The 20,229-nt window shown below is 48.3% G+C and overlaps 1 protein-coding gene across 25 annotated transcripts in view; it reads right to left on the bottom strand.

The window, feature by feature from the left end:
* Window positions 1-20,229, bottom strand: part of TBC1D5 (TBC1 domain family member 5) — a 593,981-nt gene that overhangs the window by 17,932 nt on the left and 555,820 nt on the right. The window lies entirely within an intron of this gene.

Here is a 20,229-nt window from a genome sequence, read left to right on the forward strand (position 1 = left end):
ACTGTGAATTGAAAGCTTGCTCCGTGCCATGTGTAAATGTTTACCCATACAAAGTTATATTAAAAAAGTACATAAAATACCTTCAATAACTTTTGAGCCAAACAAATTGAGAGTCAATGGGACTTCAGTGGACCTAACTCCCTAGACAGTTGGTACAAAACCATTACATTTTCTCATACACATTTGAGAAACCAGAAATTTCCATTTAAAACAAATCTCTTCATTTTCTAGACCACGATAATCTCTTAAAACACGAGATTTCCCAAAGCACTTGGGAAAGTTTTGCCCCCACAGCCGCTCTTACATCCCCTCTCTTGATAAGAGTACTAGAGGATTTTATTTATTTGACTGTTTCTAGGGAAAAATAGTCTGGGTGGGATAATTATCTAAATGGCGGAAAGACAATCTAACTGTAACAAACAGATAAAGCCTGGAGCTTTTGCTTTTTTTAAGAAAAAAAGTAATGCATGTGAAAAATTTCCCAAGGAAATTTAGAAGATTAAGGGAGTTTTTCTCAGAGAAGAGAATAATTCTCATAATGTAAGACATTTTAAACCAAGTTAGTTGGAATACACAGAAAGGACGTTGCAGAGCTGGACAAGGCTGGCAGATTGGTTTTTCAGGGTCAGGCACTTCTCTCTCCAAATGAGAATCCTCTGCTGTCGAAAAAAAGTGGAGAGAAACCTCCCAAGACATGCTTTTTCTTAAGAGACTGAACACAATCTGACACACAGATGGAAATTAATGGCTGAAAAGATGACTTGTAGGTGTACCACGTGTTAGCAACACACATACCTAAAAACACTGTTTTTACTGGCTGCCTGGAAGATGAGCCTTTAGGAACATGCATTCAAATGCTTGATGCAGAAAACAGACACAGCAGTTGCTCTAAAAACAAATTATTGTGAATGCCCACTGTAGGATGGCCCAAGCTTGAATCCTGTACTTTACATACTGTAAAGTACATCCCGATGTACCCTGTACATCCCACCAAGCACAACGGCCTCTTTTCTGATACTCAAGTAAAGACCAAGCAACCAGGAGCTCAGCCAGGGAATGAGGACTGTGGCCTTGGGTAGCTGTTGCAGGGCGCTTTTCTTCTCCTTTTTCTCCTTTGGGTCTGCACAAACTTGAGCTTCCCTGTTCGCTCAGGACCCCACAGGAAACTGAGAAAGAACACTACATCTGTTGGTTAACCTTGGTCGTGATTCGTCTCTGAAGATGGCCACCATCCATTCCTTCCTCGAGGTACACGCTGTTCTGCTCATCAAGAGGTGGGGTCTACTTCCCTTCCCCACAAATCCCGGCTGTCCCGTCACTTGCCTTGATCCAGAGAGCGCAGCAGAAGGCACACTGTATCAGAGGCCTGCCAACTTCTGCTTCCTTCTGCTTTCACTAGAGGAAGGCAGCTACCACAGTTAGTTGTAAAGAAGTTCAGGCTACGACAATGAACAAGAGGAGAGACAATCTGGAGAGAAAGCGGCCACAGGAGACACAAGGAGGTTCTAGACACGTGAGTGATGTCTTCCTGGACCTTTCAGCCCAGCCCATCTGAAGCTAGCCAAGTGAGTAACCCAGCAGGCGGCGCAGAAGAGCAGCCCAACCCAGCCCTGTCCACACGCCTGGCCTGAAAACCCGTGAGCAGCAGCAGCGTTGCTTTGAGGAGTGGGGTTTGCGGTGGCTTGTTGCGCAGCAACGGGTAACTGGCACGGCAGTGGGATGGAGGGGAGCTGGAGTGGCACAGCCATAAGGAAGCCTGAGTTCTGTTTCCAGCCCCGCCAGTCACAAGTCACGCAAACTTAAATAATCCTCCACCCTGCTGCTGCTGCTAAGTCACTTCAGTCGTGTCCGACTCTGTGCGACCCCACACATGGCAGCCCACCAGGCTCCCCCGTCCCTGGGATTCTCCAGGCAAGAACACTGGAGTGGGCTGCCATTTCCTTCTCCAGTGCATGAAAGTGAAGAGTGAAAGTGAAGTCGCTCAGTCGTGTCTGACTCTTCACGACCCCATGGACTGCAGCCCACCAGGCTCCTCCATCCATGGGATTTTCCAGCAAGAGTACTGGAGTGGTGTGCCATCGCCTTCTCCGAATCCTCTACACAGTGAGGGCCTGACGTCAACCCTCTCTGGAGAAGGTAGAAGTTAGATACTTTGCTCCCAAGAGGTTTCCAAGCTTGGAGTTGGAATAGGAAAGGTTTATAATTACCAGACTATGAGGTAGAGTACATGAAAATCTTACAGAGAAATAAGAGTAGATGCTCTGAGAATCCTGGTCCTGGCCTCCTGTCCCTACTATTGAACAAGTCGCCTCTTCAGTGTGTTACAGACACGAACCCACCCAGCAGAGTCTAGAACTGTACTGAGTCCAGCACGTGGCAGTCTCTTGAGAGGGGCTCTGGCTGGAGTTTGTCCCTGCCCTTGGCTTCCAACTGGGGTGCTGACAGCCCAGAATGGACAAAGGACACCAGGCATGCACCACCAGCTGGTTAGAATCTCTTCTCCGTTTCCTCTATGTACGAGCCTAGCTTGGATAAGTGGTCACTTTCTGTGAGATGCAAAGGCCCTTGGTAGCCTTAAACCCCAGCAGTCATCCCTACCTCAACGGATTAAGTGCATTCAGTGTGGCTTCTTAATAAAATCTGGGCGGGGAAAAAGAGCTGGAGAGGAGACAGAGGACACAGTCCAGCCTGTGGATGGTGAGGTGCTGACTGCGGGAGGGAGCACAGAGCTCAGGGAGGCCCATTCGTCCAAACGCGTGACTGTGAGGAAAGTGGGCTGAGACTGAGGCTCCACCCACTGCACTGTGCCATGCGCGACCTGCCCGAGCGCGCAGGGCGGCGGAGCGCGCGCTGGCTGAGCCCGTGGGACACAACACAGGGCTCCAGGCAAGCACTTTGGCTTGGACACCGGCAGCAAGTGAAGAGCGTCTTGCTTGCCTAAGTCCTGAGTAAACCTCAGTACAAACGGAATCCGCGTGGCAGAATGCAGCAGTTTCATTCCTGTAAGGCTTTCTTTTTCAACGGAAAGCTGACACAAAAGCCCATCTGGGAGGCAAAGAGTAGCTGAAACAGGCGGAGGGGCCTGAGAAACTCTTCCATTTGGGATATTAGATCCAGTGCACGGTCTTGCTGGAGTTTGCTTAATGAAAACACACCCAAGCCCTTGGACGATCACTCAGACTTTATAAATAGAAATGGAATCACTTGGCGCAAGGGTGGTTTGTCATTAATTCTTCACTCTTTTATAACTACAGATAAAGAGAGAGCCAAGAATCCAGATTCTAAAACTGTGGAAAGAGACTTTCCACTTCTATCTCAGCTTCTGAGGCTCCACACGCCTCAGACACAGACAGCTTTAGTCATTTGCTTTCATTAATGGTCCTCTGTAATAAAAACAAATGCTTGGCTAATTGCCTTGAAATTTTATAAAACCAACCAGTTACTGTCATTTTTCTGTATAAATAAGACATGAAGAAAAGTTCTCGTTAGACTTGCTTTCGCACACATGTTCTGCCTTCCGTTACGGGAGGCAGGATGGCGGAAGCGCGTGGTGTGCAGGAGTAGACACACCTGGGTTCGAATCCTCCTTCTGCCAGTTTGAGGACACTGGCTGTGTAATCTCAAACAGTTTCTTCATTTCACCTTTTCCCCCAAGGTACTGATGAGACCCAAATGGCAACACATGGAGAGTGTCTGGCCCAGAACAGGTACTCCACAAAGGACATTATTCTTTAATGTTTAAAATCAGGTCAAAACAATAGAACTGAATTTTTTTTTTCTATTACAACATCATGATTTATTAAAGCACAGCATTCTGTACAAAAAAGGGCCTTAACAGTTGTCTATTCTCAGCCAAATTTCTCTGTAAGCTAGTTTCTCTTAATAAAAAACATGTTGTACTTTAAATTAGTAATTTAACTGATGAGGAAGTAGAACCGATTTTTAATACGGAGGTTGGTGATTCACTCCTAGGAGACACTGGTCTCTGGTTTAAACATCTTTATGTGGTCCACCCAGCAGGATGAGTTAGGACTTGGGAGCCCACCACTGACTCAAGTTCTGCAGAGCCACCGATGTGTGGGGCGAGAAACTGGTGGAGGATGAGGAGGTGGGCCGCCGGCAGACCGTGTGAGCAGCGCAGCACCAGCGGGGCCTGGCGCCTCCGGGGAAGGAGCGTGAGCATGGGCCGGTCTGCGGAGGAGCACACCGCTGGCTCCGGGCCCTTTCGTGGGGCTGTGGCAGGCCCAGCCCTGGGCTCTGCTGGCAGGACCTCACTCACCCCTCACAGCGAGCCCATGCAGGGGGTTCTCTCACTATGTCCCACATGACACGGGCGCCTCCGCATGCCACCTCCTCTGAGGCAATGCCAACGTAGAGGCGGCGCTGTGAGAGCCCAGGTCGCCTGCCCCCGACTCCCAGTTCTCCCCTGTACATATTCCTCCTTATACTCGATTACCAGGCCCTTCCAAGGAGTGCCTTCGTATCTCAGTTTCTTTTAGGAGAAGCTCACCATTTACAGTGTTCAGACCCATCCCTAAATGGCTTACTAAGTCATTTCCCTTCTTTCAGGTATGATCGTTTGTGTTCCGTTTCGTTTCTCGAATGATTTCTGTTTAGACTGTATCTGGAGAAATGTGTTTTGAACTTGCTTTGTAAAAAGTGGTATTTCTACCACCATTCTCCCCCGAATAGCTGATATATCATTACACTTTCACTCATATATTCTATGCATCAAACTGTTTAAATTGTTTTCTAACATGTGGATTTTATAGATCAATTTTGCTAAGTGCTTCCATGTCTTTATGTTCTTTCTTGGTTAATAACAGGATGAGCTTTTGTACTTTATTACTTATTTATTAATTCATTTCTTCAACACATATATTCATTGATACTGCATTAGGGCTTGTGGGAAACACAGTAATGAGCAAGAGATGTGTTCTGGCCTCTGCAAACTCAGGCGCAAGAAGAGTGAGGCATTAAGCTTCACAGCAGATGTGAGAGGAGCCTTCACCAGCACAGGCAGGGCAGCCGGCTTTCAAGGAGTGGAGGCGGAAATGAAAGATTTTCAGCAAGCAGCAGCATTTCTGATGAGTCTTCAAGAGGGACTGGGCTTGGAGGTAATGAGGAATAAAGATGTTTTAGGAGGCAGGGACCCAGTGAACAAAGGAGTACAATCGGAAAAGCCAGGAACCAGGGCAAAGAGCCCGCAGCTGGGCGAGGAGTGGAGAGCAGATCTGGGCTAGGCTGGAGTCTTCCCGCCCCCTCATCTCCTTCAGAGACAGTGCTCTGGGGGCTGGGCCCGACCCCACCCTGCCGGGGACCCCAGCAGCAGCGGGGCCTGCCCACTGCAGCCCTCAGCGCTCCCGGTTTGGAGAAAGGGGGACAGGAAGGGCCCGAGGGCAGGGTCCGCGGAGCCCACGGGGATGAGACCAACCCCACCGGCAGGGGCGGGCTACACACGGCGGCCAGCAGACAGGAGAGAGCCCGCTGCCCGCGGATGGTCAGCAAGGGGCGGGCGGGAAGGGATCGGAGAGGCTGAGGAAGCAGAGTGCAGAGGCCTCGGTGTCCTGCGGAAGCCGTGGTCACACCAGGGCCACACATACACAGACACAAACAGGCACACACAGACACACACAGAGACACAGATACACAGACACACACAGACAGACACAGGCACACACAGAGACACATACACAGACACACACAGACACACAGAGATACAGACACACAGAGACACACATAGAGACAGGCACACACGGAGATACACACAGAGACACAGACACAGATACACACACACAGACACAAACAGGCACACACAGACACACACAGAGACACAGATACATAGACACACACAGACACAGGCACACAGAGAGACACATACAGAGACACAGATACACACATACACACAGACACACACACAGAGACACAGACACACAGACACACACAGACACAGGCACACACAGAGACACATACACAGACACACACAGACACACAGAGATACAGACACACAGACACACATAGAGACAGGCACACACGGAGATACACACAGAGACACAGACACACACACACACACACAGACACACACACAGACACACACAGACACACACAGAGACACAGATACATAGACACACACAGACAGACACAGGCACACACAGAGACACATACAGAGACACAGATACACACACACACACAGACACACACACAGAGACACAGACACACAGACACACACAGACACAGGCACACACAGAGACACATACACAGACACACACAGACACACAGAGATACAGACACACAGAGACACACACAGAGACAGGCACACACGGAGATACACACAGAGACACAGACACAGATACACACACACAGACACACACACAGACACACACACAGACACACACACAGACACACACAGAGACACAGATACATAGACACACACAGACAGACACAGGCACACACAGAGACACATACAGAGACACAGATACACACACACACACAGACACACACACAGAGACACAGACACACAGACACACACAGACACAGGCACACACAGAGACACACACACAGACACACACAGACACACAGAGATACAGACACACAGAGACACACATAGAGACAGGCACACACGGAGATACACACAGAGACACAGACACACACACACACACACAGACACACACACAGACAGCTGTGGCTACACCAGGGCGACACACACACATAGAGACACAGCTGTGGCTACACCAGGGCGACACACACACACACACACACAGTGCGATGGCGTGTTGGCCAGCATGCCCTATGTCTGCAGAGGAGGGCCCATGGGAGAACCGCCGGGGGCACTGCGGCTGCTCAGCAGCCCTGCACCGTGTGCATCTCACAAGCACAGACAGTCCCTGGGCCTGCCCCACAGCCCAGCTTGCTGAGCTGGTTTCCTGGGGACGATTGGGAATAATAATAACCCCTAACTCAGCGCATGCTTGGGGACTGAATTATACGAGACGTTCCAGATGAGGTGCTTTGCACATGGTAAACGCTCGATAACTGTTCCTTTCGCTGTCTCTAGATTATTAACATAGTCCTATACAGTTATTCCAAGGAATTACAGACACCTGTGTGAGCAGTGCCAGGAAAGTCCTCACCCTGGTGATGGCAACACGCACGTGCATACTCCCAATGCAGACCACCCAGTGAGAGGGGACTCGGGCGACTGGTGGCACACTGATGCACAGAGCATCGTGCAACTTAAAACTGCACGTTCACATGGGAGAGCGCTTAACAATAACGCATATACTGATGGGTTTTCTCCAAACGGCAGCATTGCAGGTCATTTTTTCCTGGATTTTATACAATGAAATCAGATTATGTTTTTGTAATAAATCAAAATATTATTTAAATAATATAATAAAGAAATAAAAAAGTAAAAGGTGATTACCAAGATATATTAATATTTTTAAATTACCAAAATGCATTTCAAGTCAAACTCTAAGCAACACTACAGTCTAAACAAATCTGTTCTCCAAACAATACTAAGTGGTGAGAATGAGTTAAATGAATAACCTGTGAAAAGGTTAACGGTTACAGCGTTTGGTCTGATGTCTGCGGTACAACCTCGGAGCGGCAGTTTCAGGGTGGTGGTGTTTCTCTCTGCACGTGAAGTGGGAGCATCATGGCTGTCTGCAAAGAATGGGACTCTTAAAGATGCTTAAAACAATAAAGACGGTTATCAAATTCCCAGTAAACAAAATGGCTCCTGTTTTCAAACAGGATGTAAACAAACACGGTAAATGTGAATGAAAAAGAAATTTCACTTAGAAATTTAGGACTGAAACTCAAAACTTAAGGTACTCAGTAAATCGTATCATTTCAGTGCTGGAACTTCCTTTAGAGATAACTCATTTCAACCCTTTGTTTTATAAATAAAGGCTGATATGGCTAGGTGGCTAGCTAGGAGCAGAACGCACACAAGCAGACACTTTTGTTTCTCCACCACTGAAGCGGTGCTGTGTCCCAGCACTGAGACGCACAGCACCTGTGGACACCAGGTAAAAAGGCAGCCCGCAGAATGGGAGAGGATGCTTGCTGACCATGTGTCTGATAAGGGGCGAATATAGAATACACAGAGAACTCTTAGAACTCAACAGCAAGGAAAAGAAACAAAAACTCAACTTGCTTAAGAAATGTAGGAAGGACTTGGACATTTTTCCTAGGAAGATATAGAAATGGCTAACAAGTACATGAAAAGATACTCAGCATTACTAAACACTAAGTAAATGCAAGTTGAAACAATGACATACCGTCTCATAGCTATCAGGATGGCTACTATCCAAAAATCAGATAATAACAACTGTTGGTGTGGATGTAGAAAAATTGGAACCCTGGTACACTGTTAGTAGGAATATAAGGAAAAGAGTATGCTCAGTTCAGTTCAGTTGCTCAGTCATGCCCAGCTCTTTGAGACCCCATGAACTGCAGCACGCCAGGCCCCCCTGTCCATCACCAACTCCCAGAGTTCACCCAAACTCATGTCCATTGAGTCGGTGAATGCCATCCAGCCATCTCATCCTCTGTCATCCCCTTCTCCTCCTGCCCCCAGTCCCTCCCAGCATCTGGGTCTTTCCCAATGAGTCAGCTCTTCGCATCAGACAGCCAAAGTACTGGAGTTTCAGCTTCAACATCAGTCCTTCCAGTGCACACCCATGACTGATCTCCTTTAGGATGGACTGGTTGGATCTCCTTGCAGTCCAAGGGACTCTCAAGAGTCTTCTCCAACACCACAGTTCAAAAGCATCAATTCTCTCAGCTCTCAGCTTTCTTTATAGTCCAATTCTCACATCCATACTTGACTATTGGAAAAACCACAGCCTTGACTAGATGGACCTTTGTTGGCAAAGTAATGTCTCTGCTTTGAATATGCTGTCTAGCTTGGTCATAACTTTCCTTCCAAGGAGTAAGTGTCTTTTAATTTCATGGCTGCAATCACCATCTGCAGTGATTTGGAGCCCCCCAAAATAAAGTCTGACACTGTTTCCACTGTTTCCCCACCTATTTGCCATGAAATGATGGGACTGGATGCCATGATCTTTGTTTTCTGAATGTTGAGCTTTAAGCCAACTTTTTCACTCTCCTCTTTCACTTTCATCAAGAGGCTCTTTAGTTCCTCTTCACTTTCTGCCATAAGGGTGGTGTCATCTGCATATCTGAGGTTATTGATATTTCTCCTGGCAATCTTGATTCCAGCTTGTGTTTCTTCCAGGCCAGCGTTTCTCATGATGTACTCTGCATATAAGTTAAATAAGCAGAGTGGCAATATATAGCCTTGACGGACTCCTTTCCCTATTTGGAACCAGTCTGTTGTTCCGTCCAGTGCTAACTGTTGCTAGTTGACCTGCATACAGATTCCTCAGGAGGCAGGTAAGGTGGTCTGGTATTCCCGTCTCTTTAAGAATTTTCCAAAGTTTGTTGTGATCCACACAGTCAAAGGCTTTGGCATAGTCAATAAAGCTGAAATAGATGTTGTTTTCTGAAATTCTCTTGCTTTTTCAATGATCCAACAGATACTGTCAATTTGATCTCTGGTTCCTCTGGCTTTTCTAAATCCAGCTTGAACTTCTGGAAGTTCATAGTTCACATACTGTTGAAGCCTGGCTTGGAGAATTTTGAGCATTACTTTGCTAGCGTGTGAGACGAGTACAATTGTGAGGTAGTTTAAACATTCTTTGGCATCGCCTTTCTTTGGAATTGGAATGAAAACTGACCTTTTCCAGTCCTGTGGCCACTGCTGAGTTTTCCATATTTGCTGGCATATTGAGTGCAGCACTTTCACAGCATCGTCTTTTAGGATTTGAAATAGCTCAACTGGAATTCCATCACCTCCACTAGGTTTGTTTGTAGTGATGCTTTCTAAGGCCCACTTGACTTCACATTCCAGGATGTCTGGCTCTAGGTGAGTGATCACACCATCGTGATTCTCTGGGTTGTGAAGACTTTTTCTGCATAGTTCTGTGTATTCTTGTCACCTCTTAATATCTACTGCTTCTGTTAGGTCCATACCATTTCTGTCCTTTATTGAGCCCATCTTTGTATGAAATGTTCCCTTGGTATCTCTAATTTTCTTGAAGAGATCTCTAGTCTTTCCCATTCTATTGTTTTCCTCTATTTCTTTGCACTGATCACTGAGAAAGACTTCTTATCTCTCCTTGCTATTTTTTGGAACTCTGCATTCAAATGGGTATATCTTTGCTTTCTCCTTTGCCTTTAGCTTACCTTCTTTTCTCACCTATTTGTAAGACCTCCTTGGACAACCATTTTGCCTTTTTGCATTTCTTTTTGTTGGGGATGGTCTTGATTCCTGTCTCCTGTACAGTGCCATGAACTTCTGCCCAAAGTTCATCAGGCACTCTATCATATCTTGTCCCTTAAATCTATTTCTCACTTCCACTATATAATCATAAAGGATTTTATTTAGGTCATACCTGAATGGTCTAGTGGTTTTCCCCACTTTCTTCAATTTAAGTCTGAATTTGGCAATATGGAGTTCATGATCTGAGCCACAGACAGCTCCCAGGCTTGTTTTTGCTGACTGTATAGAGCTTCTCCATCTTTGGCTGCAAAGAATATAATCAATCTGATTTCGGTGTTGACCCTCTGGTGATGTCCATGTGTAGAGTCTTCTCTTGTGTTGTCGGAAGAGGGTGTTTGCTATGACCAGTGCGTTCTCTTGGCAAAACTCTATCAGTCTTTGCCCTGCTTCATTCTGTACTCCAAGGCCAAATTTGCCTGTTACTCCAGGTGTTTCTTGACTTCCTACTTTTGCATTCCAGTCCCCTATAATGAAAAGGACATCTTTTTAGGGTGTTAGTTCTAGAAGGTCTTGTAGGTCTTCATAGAACTGTTCAACTTCAGCTTCTTTGGCGTTACCGGTCGGGGCATAGACTTGGATTACTGTGATATTGAATGGTTTGTCTTGGAAATGAACAGAGATCATGCTATCATTTTTGAGATTGCATCCAAGTACTGCATTTCAGACTCTTCTGTTGACTATGATGGCTACTGCATTTCTTCTAAGGGATTCCTGCCCACAGTAGTAGATGTAGTGGTCATCTGAGTTAAATTCACCCAGTCCAGTCCATTTTAGTTCACTGATTCCTAAAATATTGATGCTCCTTCTTGCCATCTCCTGTTTGACCACTTCCAATTCGCCTTGATTCATGGACCTAACTTTCCAGGTTCCTATGCAATATTGCTCTTTACAGCATCGGGCCTTGCTTCTGTCACTAGTATAAATGTTACTCAAAAAGTAAAAATGGAATTACAGAATGATCCAGCAATCCCACTTCTGAGTATATACCTACCCCAAATAGTTGAAAGCAGTTTCAAAAAAAAAAAAGATCTGTACAGTTATGTTCACTGGAGCATTATTCATAATAGCTAAAGTGTAAAAACAACCCAGGTGTCCACCGACACATGGATGGGTAAGCAAAACATGCTGTACACACAATGGAATATTATTCAGCCTTAAAAAGGAAGAAAATTCTGACATATGCTACAACATGGGCAAAACTTGAGAATATTATGCTCAGTGAAATAAGTCACAAAAATACAAATACTGAATCGTATTTGCACAGAGTAGCATTTACATGAGGTACTTAGAGGGGTCAGAATCATTAAGACATAAAGATGAATGGTAGTTGAGAGAAAGTTACTACTGTTTAATGGGTACAGAGTTTTAAGTTTGCAGGATAAGAAGAGTGATGCAGGCAGACACACTGTATCATGAAAGAATTTAATGCCACTGAATGAGACACTTAACAATGATGCAGGTGGTAAATTTTACGTTGTGCCTATTTTACCAAAATAAAGAAGGAAAGACGTGCTCCTTATAAAGTTAAGTCACCTGCCGTAAAACAAGCCAGGAGAGGCAGAAACCAGGTGCCTGCCAGCCAGGCTCTCTGGTCACGCTGCCTCAGCTGCTCCCCAACAGGGACCATCCCAACCCGCCGCCACAGCAGCCCAGGAACAGCCGCAGGCAGGTCACCTGGAGAAGGGAGGGAGACGCTCACGTTTCTACGCAGACAGCTTCTCTTCCAAACTGCCACGTGCCTTTCAGCAATTCCCTCTAACTGACCAAGTGCATATCAAATCTACACTCACTTCACTGGTCCACATGTGAAAGTGTTCCAAGTCAGGTGTGGGCAGGTTAAAATAAGTGACTCCAATCACGTGCTTGCCACGGGTGGGACACAGGGGATACAGATTACAGATATTTGACAAGTAAAACAGGCGGAGCTCACAAAATGAGGAGAAAGAAGTTTCCCCTTATCCCACTGCCTCTCATGATTTTTATTGAGGAAGTAAAAGAAGATCTTAGTTTCTCATCTGATTTTAGCCTTCTGGCTCTGATAAGGCAGAAGTTACCCATTGTCCCGTCATGCCCAGTAGCTTTCTTTGCAGATGGGATTTCAACACAGCCTCTCTATGCCTCGGTTCTCTCATCTGAGAAATGGCCGATAATTCTAGCACCAACCTCAGAGCGTCTGTTGAGGATTACAGGCGCTAATTCGAGCCAAACGGCCACAAAGCAGAGCACACGCTTGGAGGGCACGTCCCCATCACCCACCAGAAGAACATGCTCACACTAGGGCGTATCTGAAGCTGGCTTTATCTACAGAAAATCTCATTTTTCTGATATGGTATTCCGTCAATCTTAGACACACTCTTTTCAGCATTTAATAGGCATGAAAGTCACCTGGAGAAGTCTCTTTAGCAGGTCTGACTGGGGTCTGAGCCTCAGTACTTCTGACAAGCTTCCGAGGTGACTACACAGCTGGGCTGGGACCACACTCCGAATGGCGGGGATTTAGGTATACTCCTGAACACAGCTTCCAGTGCCTCTGGGAAGGTCGTGAATCACTTCACTACGTCCCTGCTCTATGTTTTAACCGATGGCTGCATGGTTAGATGCCCACTTGGTGAAAGTCCAAGGGACTCTTCTCAGCGTGCGTGGGATGGGGGGGAGAAGCATGGTGACAGCCTCCCAGGACAGCTTTCCCAGCTCCCTCAGCCAGTTCTTCCAGAGCAGCCTCACTGTCCTGTTCAGAATTAATCCTTACGCTGTTAGGGACCAACTCATTCTACTGTACACACAAACACCTATTTTAAAGCCAAATGTGAGATAATTTTGTTGGGTTATGCATGTTCTCCCCTTTAACTCTTGATAGACGGAGGCTGTGTATGAGTATCAGAGAATAAAGGATGCTTTTCAAACACAAATGTAATAGAAAACGGTTCTCTGTGTTCATAATCTATGGTGTTTAAATTCATCCCAGAGTTTCTGAAGATATTTTAATAATCATAAGTAATGTGATTGAATTATTAAATGATGATTATTAATAATATGATTAAGTAATATTAAATTATTCAATACACTGAGCTTTCAGAAATATGCTTTTTGCCTATTACCACTTCAACATCGTGAGCTACTTTAGTCTAACTCTGTGCTTCTGGAGGTTGATTCCAAAAACAATAGTGTAAACAGAAAAAATAAGAATGACAGAAAACTGGATCATGTATCATAAATTCTAAAGTAGACTGAAAAAACTTACATTCCTGAAACAAAAATATTAGACATTAAAATAAAATCTTTAACTAGGGCAACCTCACATAGATTAAAACACAAGAATAAAACCATACTTGCATAGTTACAAACCTTAGTATTTTCAAAAATCCTGTTAATGCTCTTTTAAATAATCATATGTGTATGGTGGGTCTTAGGAATTTCCTAGCCTTTAAAAATTCAAAAGGTAGAAAAAACGTTAGGCACAGTTGTTAAGGCAACTGCCTGTTTTCTGAACATTTAAACTGGGGGGAGATCTCCCCCAAGAGGGAGTGTACTTAGCAGGCTAATTAAGGGGCATTTGTGGGGACATGTCCCCATCTTTCGGCCACTGAGGCCATCACCTTCATGCTGTGTCTTTATAATTAGGAACCTGACCAATCTTTTGTAAACCGGAATGGTTCTCTCCTCCACCATGCCAATCAGCACAGATGTTAGTTCATTTATTGAGGGTTTTCCCCTCTTCTCTTAAACGTGATCAAACCAACTGACGCAAGCACGAAGCCAGCACCGGACCTCCAGCGGGGCTTCTCAGAGCTGCTGGCCGGTATCCCCATCTGCGCGCCTCCCCTGGTGTGCGGAAGGAGGCGTCCGCACAATGGCTGACCCAGACCGGAGGGCCACGGCCAAGCCTGCTTCTCTACAGCGAAGCCAACTGACCCGTGAGGAAGCAACGTGCACTGTTCTCTGGGCTCACTGACCCCGTATGTTCCATTAGGGACAAACAAAAAGCGTGTCCCATGGAAATACCAGCTGAGGATCAAGCATGCTTAAATACTTTAAGTCACAACTGTTAAAAGGAAAGCAAGTGTTGGAATGGCTTTGATGAACACAAACGTTACCAATTCTGAGACTTCTGGAATAAAAAAAAAGAGATGGAATAATTGTCTAAATTACTGGTTTATTCACATACCTATCACACTTTAAAATATTCTGTCCATAAAGCTAACTTGTAAAACTCCCATTTCTCACTGTGTACCAACAGCTCTTGATAGTTTCCAGATTTCAGGTTGATGAATGCCACTGGGCAAGAGGTGACTTTTTTCCTTCCTAAAGATTTTTTCTTTTTTTGAAGTGGACCATCTCTAAAGTTTTTATTGGTTACAACATCATTTCTGTTTTATGTTTTGGTGTTTTGGCCACGAGGCGTGTGGGATCTCAGCTCCCGGAGCAGGAACTGAACCTGTGTCCCTGCACGGGGAGGTTTAGTCTGCACCACTCGGCCACCAGGGAAGTCCCAGTGAGGTGACTTTTCAGGCTTCAGCAAAGGCCCAAAGGAAGTCTAAAGCACCTGAATCCCTGCACTGCACAAAAAGCCTCAACACCCTTCACTCAACAGCCTTCCTAGACGCTTACCAAGTGCCAGACACAGTATCTGTTACAGTGTTACTGTTACAGACACAGTTAATGCGAAGGCTGAGTCTTACATTATTAACTAAATTCAAGCAGCTCTCCAACAGCGAAAGCAAAGAAGCGTCCGCAGATAACCCTGGATACACCCGTCTTCCGAGGTTAGGGGATGACTCTGGACTCTTGAGCTTCAGTAGGCCCACAGCGGCCTCCTGAAGTGCCTGAAGCTTCAGGAGGGTGGTGGGAAGGCTCCGTGAGACAGAGGTGCTTGGGCAGAGACGGGCGGGAACTCCAGGACGCCTGTGCCCGTGTGAATCGTTCCCGTCAGAAGAGAAGGTGCAGAAGAGCAGCCCAGGCTGGGTGAGACGGGGCTCAGAGCGAAGCGCCTGGGACGGCTGCATGTCCCTCGAAGGCCGAGGCTCGGAGAGGAGCTTGAGCCAAGGCTGCACAGGGTGAGGGTGTGAGGGTCCTGCAGGCGCACTCCCAGACGGATCCCGGGGAAGGAGCCCCCCAGAACTCTGAGCGGGATGCAGACACGGAGTCAACACTTGGGGTGAGAAAACTGGGGTTAGAGACACCAGGGGTGGTGGCTACAAAAGAGTGGATATGTGTGTGTGTGTAACCGGGACACTTTGCTGCATACCTAAAACACAACCTTGTAAATCAACCGTTCCCCAATAAACTGAAGAAAATGGACTTACTCTAACAGTTCTCATCAGCAGTATACTGTCACTGAGCAGAGCACTGAGAACAGAAAATTCATACGGGAAGTGTAACCTTTTCGTATTTTCCTTTCCTCAACCCAACCCAACTCAGAAGCTGCCCAGCACACCCAGAGTAGAGACAGTGCTGTGAAGATGTTTGTACTGAAGATGTGAGTTTGTTCCAGTGAGACTGGTGGATGAGGGCACATGGGGCAGAGCGTGAATCCCAGGTTTGCTCGTGCAGGGCTGCACCCACTCACAGCGTGAACACAGAGAACAGTGTGAAGCTGGACCCAGACGCCCAGGAAGACAGGGTGTACACATGCATGAAGATGGACCCAGACACCCAGGAGGACAGGGTGTACACATGCACAAAGCTGGACCCGGACACCCTGGAAGACAGAGAGTGTACACAGGCATGAAGCTGGACCCAGACACCTAGGAAGACAGGGTGGACACATGCACAAAGCTGGACCCGGACACCCTGGAAGACAGGGTGGACACGTGCACGAACCTGGACCCAGACACCCAGGAAGACAGAGAGTGTACACAGGCATGAAGCTGGACCCAGACACCCAGGAAGACAGGGTGTACACATGCATGAAGCTGGACCCAGACACCCAGGAAGACAGAGAGTGTACACAGGCATGAAGCTGGACCCAGACGCCCAGGAAGACAGAGAGTGTACACAGGCATGAAGCTGGACCCAGACACCTAGGAAGACAGGGTGGACACATGCACAAAGCTGGACCCAGACACCCAGGGAGACAGGGTGTACACATGCATGAACCTGGACCCAGACACCCAGGAGGACAGGGTGTACACGTGCATGAAGCTGGACCCAGACACCTAGGAAGACAGGGTGGACACATGCATGAAGCTGGACCCAGACATCCAGGAAGACAGGGTGTACACATGTGCAAAGATGGACCCAGACACCCAGGAAGACAGAGTGTACACAGGCATGAAGCTGGACCCAGACACCCAGGAAGACAGAGTGTACACAGGCATGAAGCTGGACCCAGACACCCAGGGAGACAGGGTGTACACAGGCATGAAGCTGGACCCAGACACCCAGGGAGACAGGGTGTACACATGCATGAAGCTGGACCCAGACACCCAGGGAGACAGGGTGTACACAGGCATGAAGCTGGACCCAGACATCCAGGGAGACAGGGTGTACACATGCATGAAGCTGGACCCAGACACCCAGGAGGACAGGGTGTACACGTGCATGAAGCTGGACCCAGACACCCAGGAAGACAGAGTGTACACAGGCATGAAGCTGAACCCAGACACCCAGGGAGACAGGGTGTACACATGCACAAAGCTGGACCCAGACACCCAGGAGAACAGGGTGTACACACGCACACACTTCACATGTCTGTCAGTGACCCCGGTTCACAGCCTGTGTGATGAGCAGCACATGTAACCCTAATGTGTCAGGTTCCAGAACTCTCCTTCCATCCCTTCATCATATCGCAGGAGCTGTGACCTCTCCTGCGCTCACTTCCCAGCCAAGCTGCAGGTGCCGTGCAGGTGAAGGGCCCTATTTATTGCACTGCTCGTTTCATAACCGTTTTAACACGTGTGAGATCAGCTGGGTCCCCGCTGCAGGGTCACTGATGACCTTTCTGAGTGCTGCCCCCCAAGCCCATTTTCCCCATGGGTCCAGGGATTTGCAACGATGCTGCATGGCGTGGTGTTTCGGGGGAACACACAAACTGCCTCTGACAAAACGGTCACGAACATTCCTGTTCCTTTGAAGATGAACACACTCATGACGATCAAACTGATTTCTGCTGTCACAGAAGCAGCCGCCTGCAGGGCAGCTCTGGTCTGGAGACCAGGGCGCCAATGGCAGCCTGAATGGACTCTGGCTCCTGGAGGGGGTGGGCGCTGGTGCTCTCCCCTTCACTGCAGGCCTTTCCCACGGGGGCCTTGCAGCCAGAAGCCTCCTGGAAGGGGAGGCCAACCTGAGCCGGGGCCGCGGAAGACATGGCCTCTCTCCTCTCCCTGCTTCTGCATGGAGGACGGGCCTACTCTGAGCAAGGCAGCACAAAGGGTGGCGGGAACCCGGGCCCGGGAAGGCGTCGATGAGTTTCGACATCATCTGCCCCAAACCTCGCCTGCATATCTGAACAACCCTGGAAGCTTTCAGCAATTACCAGGATCCAAGCCCCACAGGAGAGATTCTGATTCAGTACTTCCGATCCTGGTGCTTTCTAAGCTCTCCAGGTAATTCCAAGTGTAGCCAAGGAATGAGGCGTTCTTTGGACTTACTTGAGCTGATAACCTGTTTCTATCTGGATCAGTTTGAGTCAGGATTTCCATTATATTCAACTGAAAGCATCCTAAATAACGACACCTTCACTGGAATGAAATGCAAAACCCTGCCCTGAAACAGTCTTTACATTTATCAGTCCATCTCAGAAATTTAAATCTCAGTTCCTAGCAAAAAGAATTAGGCCTGCTCATTTATTTGGGGGCGGGGGGGGGGTAAGAATCTTGTACTGACCCAACCTTCAACCCTAATTTGGAGACTTTCATCAAGGATATCAAAAAAGGAGTCCAGTCATTATAGAGCCTACGGATGGGCGACTCTGACTACAGATACTGAGAGAAATTCAACATCCATTCACCCTGGGGGGCAAAGAGCTATTAATAGTCTAGCTGGATGATACTAAAGTTTGCTGTCTAGAGATGAATTTAAGACGTCTATAAATGTTAGCATTATTATCTAGTGGTTCCTTGCTGGTTTCATCCTTTTTTCTTCAACTTCATTTTCCGAAGTACTGCTCTTCATGTTTCACAGAGTATGTATCTTGACATGATGATGGATGGCTAAGAGCGTGCGGAGTATGCAGACATGCTCCAGCCCCAGAGGCCGTCCAGTCTAGACTGAGTGTCTCCTGAGGGGAAGCGATGCCCCAGTTCATTCTGGACTGACTGGGCACGACTGCATGCTGGGGCCTTGGCCAGGTTCTGGACTGTGTGGTGGTGGGTGTGTGTGTGGGATGCAGGGCAGGTTAATGGTATCGGTTACCAGCTCTTTCCACTGCCTGGTTAGTGGAATCCTTGAGGTAAGTGAGGGCACCCGTGAAGGAACCCAGGCATGCACTGCAAGCTTTCACGGCCTTGTTGACAGTTCTGTCCTCGCTGTGGATGGCCTTCAAGAGGGCCTCCCGGAGGGGAGGCCTGACAGAGGGATCACCTGTCAGCCATCCTAGATGCTAGTCTGAGAGCCTGCACTGTCGCAGGGAAAAGGCATTGTCAGAATGGGCTTATTTAGTAAGAGAACCTCAAGCTCACCTTCCGTCAAGAGCACACCAAAATCACAGCTAACCGCTGAGCTATCATCAATAAAAAGACTGGAACCTACCAAAACAGATATTCTTCATCCAAAGACATAAAGAAGAAATCACAACAAGATGGCAGGAGGGGGCACTCGAGATACAACCAAGCCTGCATCAGCCGGGCAGGCGACCCAGACCTGGGAGGAGGTGAGACTGCAGCAGCTCTCCCCCAGGAGTGAGTGTGTGGAGTCCCAGGCCGGGCCCCAGCCTGCGGACCAGCGTCCGGAGGAGGTGCCCCCAGAGCCCTTGGCTCTGCGGGGCAGAGGGGCTTGAAGGCAAGAGCTCCGTAGGGTTGGGGAAGCAGACTCCACTCTTGGAGGGTGCCCACGGAGATCCCAGACCGGAGCAGCGAACTCATAAGGGCCTGGGGCAGACCTGGCTGCTCGTCTTGGGGGGTTGCTGGGGGAGGGGGCGGGGGCTGGCAGCAGCTGTGACTTCGCTGGGGACAGACAAGCCAGGGGCAGATGCATTGGGGAGTATTCACTCTCACGGACTCCTGTTGGAGGCTGACGTCTCGCTCAGGTGGCTAGCACCAAGGGCTGGCCTCGGCCTGCAGCCTGTGGGTTCCAGGGCCGGGACCCCTGAGGCAAAATGGCCACCAGGGCAGGGACATGGCCCGGCCCTGCAGCAGACAGGCTGCCTGCCTAAGTCTCCCCTAAACACAGCGGGCCTTGCCCACCAGAAGGCTGGGACCCGGCTCCACCCATCGTGGGCAGGCACTGGTCCCTCCCCAGGAAGCCTGCAGGAAGCTCTAGACCAGCCTCGCCTACAAGGGGGCAGACTCCAGAGGAAGGAAACCATGGCCCGCAGCACGCAGACCCAGTCCACCAGCCCAGGCCAGACACTCCCCCGCGAGCAGCTGGCCCTGGGCCTCAGCAGATGAACGGAGGGAGCGTGGCTGGGACACAGGGCATCCCCGACAGACGGCCACTGCCCCGGGGCTGGGGGGTTAACCGCCGCCTGCAGATGTAACCACGCCAGTGTCAACCGGCACAGAATCACACAAAGGGAAACTGACACAAAACGAGGTGGAAGGGATGTGTTCTAGGTGAAGGAGCAAGACACAGCGAGTCTTAGAGCAGAGCAGCACGAACGTTAACGGTGAAAACACAGTTGGGAAATACGCCCAAGGAAGCCGGGACTCAGTCTAGACCAGGAACAGACGGTAGGGGTGAGGGAAGACCGCCCTTTCTGTAACTAGTCTTCCAGTTGAAAT

Source organism: Ovis canadensis, chromosome 1 (assembly GCF_042477335.2).
Source record: "Ovis canadensis isolate MfBH-ARS-UI-01 breed Bighorn chromosome 1, ARS-UI_OviCan_v2, whole genome shotgun sequence".
NCBI classification, from domain to species: Eukaryota; Metazoa; Chordata; class Mammalia; order Artiodactyla; family Bovidae; genus Ovis; species Ovis canadensis.